Below are 10175 nucleotides of genomic sequence, written 5' to 3' on the forward strand. Positions count from 1 at the left end.
GTAGACATATGCCTCATTTTTGCGCATTTTTCCCTCTTCTGAAAAATGTGTTACTAAGTGTACGGTTCTGTCCCAATTCTGATCAAATTGCCGTAGATGACCGTGCTGTCCCAAACATAATGTTAAATTCTCGTTGTGACCCACACATTTACAGTACAATGGACTCCATATTGACCAAGCTATAATGTTAAATTCCCACAGACTGCATAGCGATGCAGTATACTACCATAAGATATGGTCACTGTCAGTACAAATATAAAACCCTTAGACGACTTCTCCCAAGTCGCCGAGGAGAGTTTTATCAAAACTGTTAATGAATCCTATAACGGATTCCTTTCAAATTTGTGCAAGTGATCCAGATCCGCCATCGGATATGGTTACAGTTGCTAAAGGAGATATCAGAAATAAAAGTTTAAAAAAGAAGATAAAAGGTTAAACATCAAAAGACTTAAAAAAAACCGGATACCGGATTTTTACCAAATTCAACAGAAAGCGTCAAAGCATTGAGATCCTTCAATTAAAAATGATGACAAGTAGTTCTGAAATATTGCTGCCGTTACTATTTCGAGCGCATAAAAGAAGGTGTGTATAATAAATACAAAATCTCACTTGTATTTTGTGTGTCGAGTCTGGGGAAAGATCTCATCTGACACGACTAATGATTAAGTTTCCGCCTGACGGCATGACTTATCTTTGCGCAATATCAAATTCGTTCTTTTCGCCAACTCTAAAGGAAATACATACGTAGTTTTGTGTATCATCGAGAAACGAAGAAACGTGCATTGTGTTGCATTTAAAGAGCCAAATAACGCGATTCTTGTACGCTCAGAAAACTCTTCTGTTGTTAGTATTTCATTGTACACCCTCTCACCCACACCACGTTACTGAAAAACGCATCATTACTCCTGGCACCTAGAATGAATATAGAAATTATCACACTTACTGTACCGTGCATCGCAATGTAAAATGCAAATACAGAAGCGTTTTACAAAAGAATTAACTCTACATACTACCTTTAATTGTTTCTGTAATAATTTTGGTGACTTATTTGTACAAGTACGGAAAAGTTAGTTGCAGTGGTTACTCGCAATTTTCTTTTATTCTGCACATTTGCAAACACCTTGCAGTCCAATGTCCACATACTTTCCTCAGCGTTCCTTACCCACCCTCCACCCCGACTTTTAATCTTGAATTTAAATCTTGCTTTCATAATATCCTCTTCTTAAAGTATTCCTGGCCCCTTTAACGTTTTTGCCAAAAGTATCTCGAAATTAGTCATACGCCTAATGAAATGGCAAATTATAGGTCTATTCGCATTTTCAACAAACTTACGCAGTCTGTGATATTCCAATATCACGTGGTCCATTATTGATGTTATGTTTATTTCTGCTTAAAGATCAGATCTCCATACGCCTTTGACGGTTAGCACCCTTGTTCGAGTCATATTTTCCGTCCAGTTCAATATTTTCTATCCGTGTATACTGATCCAAGGCATCTAGTCTCGTCAGTGAAGCATTCGTAACAAGTACACCACTAGTTGCTTACTGTTTCGAGCTTATTGTTTCGAGCTTATTGTTTCGAGCTTACTGTTTCGAGCTTATTGTTTCCTTCTGATACGGGCTTACTTACCTGCCTAGCTTTAAAACTTTATCCGCGTAATTTTTCGAATCATTTCGCAGATATTCATCTCTTTTTCAAACGTTTTATGATTCTTCTTTCATTTTGTCAAGAAAATCGTTGATTCCGTAGGGCGACAATTTATTTTGGCTTTTGAGCTATATCTTTTGATGCATCTTTTTTCTACTGCCACGGAGACAACATTCATTTTTCTACTGCCACGGAGACAACAATCATTTTTCTACTGCCATGGAGACAACATTTACTTTTCTTCTGCCATGGAGACAACATTCATTTTTCTACTGCTATGGAGACAACATTTAGTTTTCTACTGCCATGGACACAACATTTACTTTCTACTGCCATGGACACAACATTCAATTTTCTTCTGCCATGGAGACAACATTTACTTTTCTACTGCCATGGACACAACATTCATTTTTCTACGACCATGGACACAACATTTACTTTTCTACTGCCATGGAGACAACATTAATTTTTCTACTGCCATGGAGACAACATTTACTTTTCTACTGTCATGGAGACAACATTTACTTTCTACTGCCATGGAGACAACATTTACTTTTCTTCTGCCATGGAGACAACATTCATTTTTCTACTGCTATGGAGACAACATTTAGTTTTCTACTGCCATGGACACAACATTTACTTTCTACTGCCATGGACACAACATTCAATTTTCTTCTGCCATGGAGACAACATTTGCTTTTCTACTGCCATGGACACAACATTCATTTTTCTACGACCATGGACACAACATTTACTTTTCTACTGCCATGGAGACAACATTAATTTTTCTACTGCCATGGACATAACATTTACTTTCTACTGTCATGGAGACAACATTTACTTTCTACTGCCATGGAGACAACATTTACTTTTCTTCTGCCATGGAGACAACATTCATTTTTCTACTGCCATGGAGAAAACATTCTCTTTTCTACTGCCATGGAGACAACATTTGCTTTTCTACTGCCATGGAGACAACATTTACTTTCTACTGCCATGGAGACAACATTTACTTTTCTTCTGCCATGGAGACAACATTCATTTTTCTACTGCCATGGAGAAAACATTCACTTTTCTACTGCCATGGAGACAACATTGACTTTTCTACTGCCATGGACACAACATTCATTTTTCTACGACCATGGACACAACATTTACTTTTCTACTGCCATGGAGACAACATTTACTTTTCTTCTGCCATGGAGACAACATTCATTTTTCTACTGCCATGGAGAAAACATTCACTTTTCTACTGCCATGGAGACAACATTGACTTTTCTACTACCATGGACACAACATTCATTTTTCTACGACCATGGACACAACATTTACTTTTCTACTGCCATGGACACAGCATTCATTTTTCTACGACCATGGACAGAACATTTACATTTTTACCGCCATGGAGACAACATTCATTTTCTACTATCGTGGATACAACATTCATTTTTAGTTACCATCTCCATAACTGTAGTATCGTGCTTCTGTATCATGAATTGACTAAAAAAAATTCAGGGTAGGTGTTGGCGAAGTTTCGGTTGGTGTAGACGCTGATATTGTTCTGTCTAACGTTGCTATTGGAGATGACACACTTTTTGAACTTAACGTATCTTGTTTGTTTACTTCCATGCAAATTCTTTGATGTACCTGTGTGAGGTATTTCTTCCAGGTATACTATTCTCCACTGACTAACCGACTTGGTGTTGGTAACATCGACACACAAGCATGCACCGTCAGTGTCTTCTCCACTAACTTACCGATTTGAGGTTGGTACAAGAGCATTAACTATCACTTTATTCTCCACTAACTAATCGACTTGGTGTTGGTAAACATTTATACACGAACATTCAATGTCAGTTTGTACAAGTCTAATCCACACTGCATTGCAGTTAAAAAAATGCTTTTGTTATATCCTGCGACATGGTTCTGTTCAATCGGACCAATATATAATATGCCAATAACATGCTATTTGTTTTCATTTAGAATAGTTTCATAAAAAATGAAATTTGTATTATGAAATGTTCATCAGTAACATTGGTATTAATCTCCATGCTTCACGCCCTCGATATGTCTCGTTCACACTGAAAACAAGCAACAAACAAAACCACATTCAAAATACTTAATAAAATAACAAATAGTTCACAGTCCTAAGGATCAATACATTAGTTTCCACTGGCAAAACATTAAAGTTCGATTCCAAAAACGTGCTGTCAAAAGAGATTGTCCACCACCAGAGAAGGAGAAGAAGTAATATTCAGGCCGTGGCGAATTAACCCTCATTTACATAATGCGGATACCAGTGATTATAAAGGTAAAAGAAGAAAAAGGTCGTACATTGTGTTGATTTCATGGCTAGTTGACACTAACAACTCTTTATTGGGGACTTGTATTACGGAGGGATTAAAGTCTTGTCCACTCTCGCCCACATATATCACGAAGGGCATTGTTGTCAATGAGACTGTGAAGTTACGTGCTACTAATACCACGCACGTGTACAATTAATGGCAGTCAACATCCCGTTACGGTATAGAGGGCGCGCTACATACGTTATGTACTTCTGAGCGAATGACGGGTGTAAAGTGAAGATGTTGGCATGCCTATAAGTTATTTTCATGTACTGTAGCTAAAAGTTCTTTGGATATTGTCCTTGTGAAAATTGTACATGATCTATCTGTTTGTAAAATGTCAAATTTTGAATTGTATTGAACCTTAAAGTTGAATGCATCAAGCATTAAGAGTTTATCACATTTAAGCTAGAACTGTCTTTGTGAAGTGTCACCTCGACCTTTCTTCTTTTTTCCTCCCTTGTCCGTATTAAAATTGAAAGGCTAACATCTATGACTCATTGAGATTTGACTACGGCATTGCAACGCTGTCCTGAGAAAATAAACATTTGAGCAACCAACCATAACCGCTTGATAGGAACCCATGTCAAATTATCATTTTCAAAGGGAAATTGATATGCAACGTAGTTCAGAGATTCTAGGCTGTCCAACATCTGACGAAAGAAATGATTATCTTGGGAAAAATTTAGGAAACGCTGCGCACGATTTGTCAGAGTAAATTAAGGCGTACACTTTTAAAGTAATGTGAATTTAAAGTGACGATCTGGGTCGAAATTCTTTAGTCCGAATCCTGAGAGAGGAGAAGTTTGGCTCCGAGGAAGCCTAAAAAGAATAGCACTTTCCTCGTTAAAGAAGAAAAGGGGACCAGGTGGCTGTCTTGTAAGAAAAGACAGATTTTAGTGCTAGGTCACACAATGTCTGAAAGAGAACAGTATTAAGGTACGCAATTTTAATTTTTCACGTAATTTTCTATTTTTGATTGTTTGTTTTATTCAAATGTATTTGATATGACTAGGATCCATATTATGTATCGTTTATTCGATTTCATGGAAACCTGTTGATGCTATAGTTGTTTGGCAATTTATCTCTTTAATTTTACAGTTACTAATTCATTGATGGAATTGACGATTGCATGCTATCTAAATTTTCATATGTGAAGGATTTCATAGGGTTATATGAAATAATTTCCTTTGTCTGCTAGGACGATACTGATTATCGTGAGTTATTGATAACTGCATACTTATATCTGATTTTGCAATGTTTAAATAATCTTGTAAGTTAGGGATTGTTATGAGCTAGAATTTCGTGAATTTTATGCAATAGTAATCGAGCATGTGGTAGCGTAGGTAAAGAGATACGGTAATGTTAGATACACCGCTCACGTGTTAATTTATGGTCGGTCACCGTGAAGCGAGAGTGATGATGTATCGAAATAGGTCAGAATTTATGCAGTGTATGGATAGCTAGTTATTTATGCTTCTTAGTTACGTAAGTGAGGACATTTTATGTACGTGTCGAAAGTGATACGTATAGAGATTTAGGGGTAATTTTGTCCTCTAAGGAAACATCTTTCTGGGACAGACAGGACAGTCCGAAGACGGAAGTCGGAAGTCCGGACACATATGACGTATTCAGATTAAGAGACTAGGAGGTCCAGGAAGAGCTGAAGCGTTCAGAATAGGAAGACTAGATAATAGGAAGACGTGATACATGGGTCACGCGAGGAAGGTGATGCAATCAGTCGTGGACATTGCGCTCTTTTCACCACTCGTTATATTGATGAAATAAATCCAAATTAGACACTGCTATTACATTATGTTGACATAACGTAGACTGAATTGGAGTTGCCGCTATTAATTGCTATTGACTAAATGTTGTTATTGTTTTAGTCGTAGGGGAACCGTCTTGCATTATTTATTCCAAATAGTCTTGCTTAGTTCTCAGTTGATATGCTATCTATCCACCCCACCCACCCCGGGACTATAAAATCGAGGGAGGTCATCCTCCAGATAACGCCAGCCAAATGCAATTAACCTCCCCTCTTACTAAGAGGGAGACGTTACACTGTTCAACCGATTTTGAGGCTACCATCCAAGGCATAGAGAGGTGTTTTTCCGACGTGAAGTCATGGATGATGATAACACAAGCCATCCTGATCACCGCGCAAAGACTTTCACATGCACATCCTTTACCTCAGACAATAAGTACCCACAATACCAACATGAAATTCACACAGTAAGTACAAAACCTATGTGTAACTCTCGACATTACTCAATCATTATATGAACATGTAATGAATATATGCAAGGCTGAATATCTGGAGCTTTCGGTTGATGCCACTAATACACTTGTATGTTTCTTAGCACTTTCAAGACTGGATTATTGTAATTCACTTATGTCTGGTTCGTATCAGAATCTATTAGAGACACTTAAAAAGTTAAAAGCACGGCTGCTTGGAACATCCTTAGAGTACGACGAAATGAGCACACCTTTCCATATTCCATCCATAATAAAACAAAATCTGTTCACTATGCTACATGTCGTTGACTGGATCGAATCCAATGTACCTATCTGATCTCACCCATGTGTACAGACCCTCTAGTAACCTACGCTCCTTTTCCGACACTCGTAATCTCATTTTTCCTACTGTTAAAATGAAATCATGCGACCAACGTTTTTTTGCGTACCAGGCTCCTGCTACGTGGAGCGAAATTGCCCATTGATCTTAAACAACAGAACAATGTGATCTCATTCAAGTGTGCGCTTAAAACTCACATATTTAGACTACAAGAACATGGACACGCACTAATGTTTACTTCCTTAATTATTGTCAGCATGTAGTTTGCTTGCTTGTTGGTATTTTTTTTTCGTTTCTTTTTTGTTGTTGTTTTTGTGTAATTACATGGCATTGGTTTTGTAATCTAGTCATTGTACATGTCTGTGTTATTTAATATTGCAGAGGGCTTAGAGATTCGAAATATTTGGCGATGTACTATGTCCACATTAGCATTGTCAGTTGTGGTAGTTGTGGTGTTAGTAGTATCGCAGCACACTACTGACCAAAATGGCTGCTCCCATGTGCTCGATAAATCAGCCTGAATTAGTCTAAATAACCCAATCTTAAGCAGGTATTAAAGTAGGGAAAACGAATTGTGTCAGACTAAACAATACCATCATCTGTAAATGCAAAATATCAATTACAAAAATATATAAAAATAAAAAGGATTGGGCTCTTTTGAAACAATTTACCTCTGAAGTCCAGGAAGTGAAAATGACCAAGCAGAGATAGCAGCTTTTTTATAGCTGCAAATGCGAAGTAGTGCCAAACTGTATATTCTGTAACTCAAATTACACCCGTCAGTCATAAATAAAGTGAATGAAATGTTCTTTTAACAATACCTGATATATATATATATATATATATATATATATATATATATATATATATATATATATATATATATATATATATATATATATATATATAATGTGTCTTTATTAAATGGCCAAGACAACACTGGAAATTCCTTTTCTTTAGGAATAAAACCTTTTGCAACTGTAGACCGTTACCGTAAAATAAATGCGAAAATGTGCGCTATTGCTTCTCTTTTTTCATATCATCATGCATCATGTTCTTAACAAAACGGTACATTAACACTGATGTTATGTATGAACATAAGCTAAGTATGCTTGTTTTGACATTGCTTATGCAATATGCCTTCTGTCAGCATTGTATGAAATTACTTATATGGTGAAATTAGACATCTTAGAACACAAAGGAGAAAAATCATGGCAAAGTAGACTAGCTATATTTCGTATACTAGAACAATTAGGAAACATTTGTGGCACCGTGATCTATGTGAATTGGCCCGATGCAGCCGTGTACAGATTTTAAAATGTATTTGTGACACCTCAAGAATAATAGTGGCAAGTTTAATGTATCTGTCTTCTAGCGTAACATGAGTTGCTTTCTTGAGAAAGACAATTTACATTTTTAAAACGGCTCACTTTTTATCATGCGTGGAGTTGGTTACATAGTCTTTGTTGGACTTTACTACTGGTAAATGCTGTTCTGTGGAAGAAATACATAATAATTATTCTAAACGACTCTTCAGATGCTTGCGACGCACATTTTGCAGCTATACAACCAAAACTTAGATTATACAAAATCAATACGCAAGTAGCGTTATGAGGGCGCTCAATGGATAATACGCACAGAGCAACAAGAGTAAGATTATGATGTTTGCATTTGCCGCATGCGCAGTGGGGCGAATGTTGACATACGTATATGCTACATTCATGTACATGGGGTGAATTTTCTTCTCCTGTTGTTGTGCATATCGTGCTTGATCTATGCTCTCATCTTATCATGGAAATTATTTTTCTAAATAAACAATTAATTCCTATACATAGGACGAAATTGTACAGTGCCACCATAACGTGTTTTAGCAATGATTAACATCTCGGCGAGACATTCATGTTTAACTCTGTGTGTGTGTGTGTGTGTGTGTGTGTGTGTTATTTTCTTTCTTTGTTTATGTTTATTTGTTTTGCGTTGTCGTCCACACGTTTGAATGCATCACGACAAAAGGTTTTCATGGTTTTTTAAATACATTTTTAAAACATTTTTATCTTTTGGTAAAATATCTTCTTTTAATAAAGTAGTTGAAATGTTACCCCTGGACCTTAAATACTTTGTTGATGTTTGGTTGCATCTTCCATCTTGAAGTTGCCGTGCATTTATAATGTCAAAAAAATAGATCTGCCATTTTGGGATAACACTATTACACTAAAGGATTTATATGGGGATGTACTGTGGTGGACGATGTAGTTGTGAGTAATAGCGCTGAGGGTGACAACTTTGAATATTTAACAGAACTTGCAGGTGATACCACAAAACGATTCTAAATAAGGTTATAAATGATATACCTGTGAAAAAAGTATAATAAGTCATCCATAGTCACGCGCGTAAAAACATTCCCTAAATGTGAGAATCAGTAATTACAGATAAATATAATGTTCTGAAAAGACCTTCGTTTACAGTCATGCTCTCAAAAACGATAACTTTTCTGAAATATTCATACCTTCATTTACTGTAGCACTTACCAGATTCATGAAGATCATATTTTTGCAAATTATTTCAAGGCAATTTAAATATGTGATGATTTCTCCTGAATTTCATTTTTTCATCAATGGATTTTTTTGGGGAAAATATTTGTCATAGATCAATTAAATTTAAACTTTACTAAGACTATATGCACATTTTAAGGTATTTATGTAAGTATCGTACAGACTACTTATATTACAATTGTATATCACTTTTCGAAAGAAAAAAGGTTTGAAAAAGCCTTCTTTGAGCGATTTTGTAGTATCATATTATGTATGACGACGTCATCAGTTCTTTTCTTTTCTCCAAAACTGAAAAATGCAAGCACTTTCTTATATTGGACTATGCAGTAACTGATAATCACCACACAATTAGATTATGCATAGCTGGACATTACAACAGAGCACAGACAAAAAGATATCAACAGCATCTCACATCGAATCTATCATCTGTTGAAATTTTGCCACTGAAATGGCAGGTTGCTTCGATTTTTGACGACACTATTAGAGCTCACCGCAAAAAGTTGGACAAGTGGTATCTGATTTAGGGTCGGGGAGGGCAGATGGCCTCAAAAAGATGCATTTGCTTTTTTTTCTTTTTGCTTTTTATTTTTTCGTTGGTGGAGGGTATTAGTTTGCTTTACTTTTTGTTGCTGTTTATATACTTATATAGTTGTGAGTGAACTGGTGTTAGTTGTCCGAAACTGTAATGAATGTTTGTAAAATATATTGCTTGAAGATTCCGCACACCATCCGCCCACACATCCAAATAACTTACCATTTAATCATTCATGCATAAACAATACTGGTACAAACTTTTGACTGATATAATAAAGGATATTTACAGAAAGTTTTGGAATATTTTATGACCGGAAAGCTGGGACCTGCGTGCTGAGGCCCGTTTTGAAGCAATTTTGTAACACTTGGGGAGTCCAGGATGGCCAAGTGGTCTACAGCGCTCGCCTTTACTATCATCTCATCTCTGCGTGTTTTCGAGTCTCGGGATCGGTCAATGTGGATATGTGAGAAAGCGTTCCAGTAGATTCCCGTGGGTCAGTGGTTCTTACGGTCTATTTT

The sequence above is a fragment of the Sinohyriopsis cumingii genome, chromosome 5 (genome assembly GCF_028554795.1).
Source record: "Sinohyriopsis cumingii isolate HCF-2022 chromosome 5, ASM2855479v2, whole genome shotgun sequence".
Taxonomy (NCBI): Eukaryota; Metazoa; Mollusca; class Bivalvia; order Unionida; family Unionidae; genus Sinohyriopsis; species Sinohyriopsis cumingii.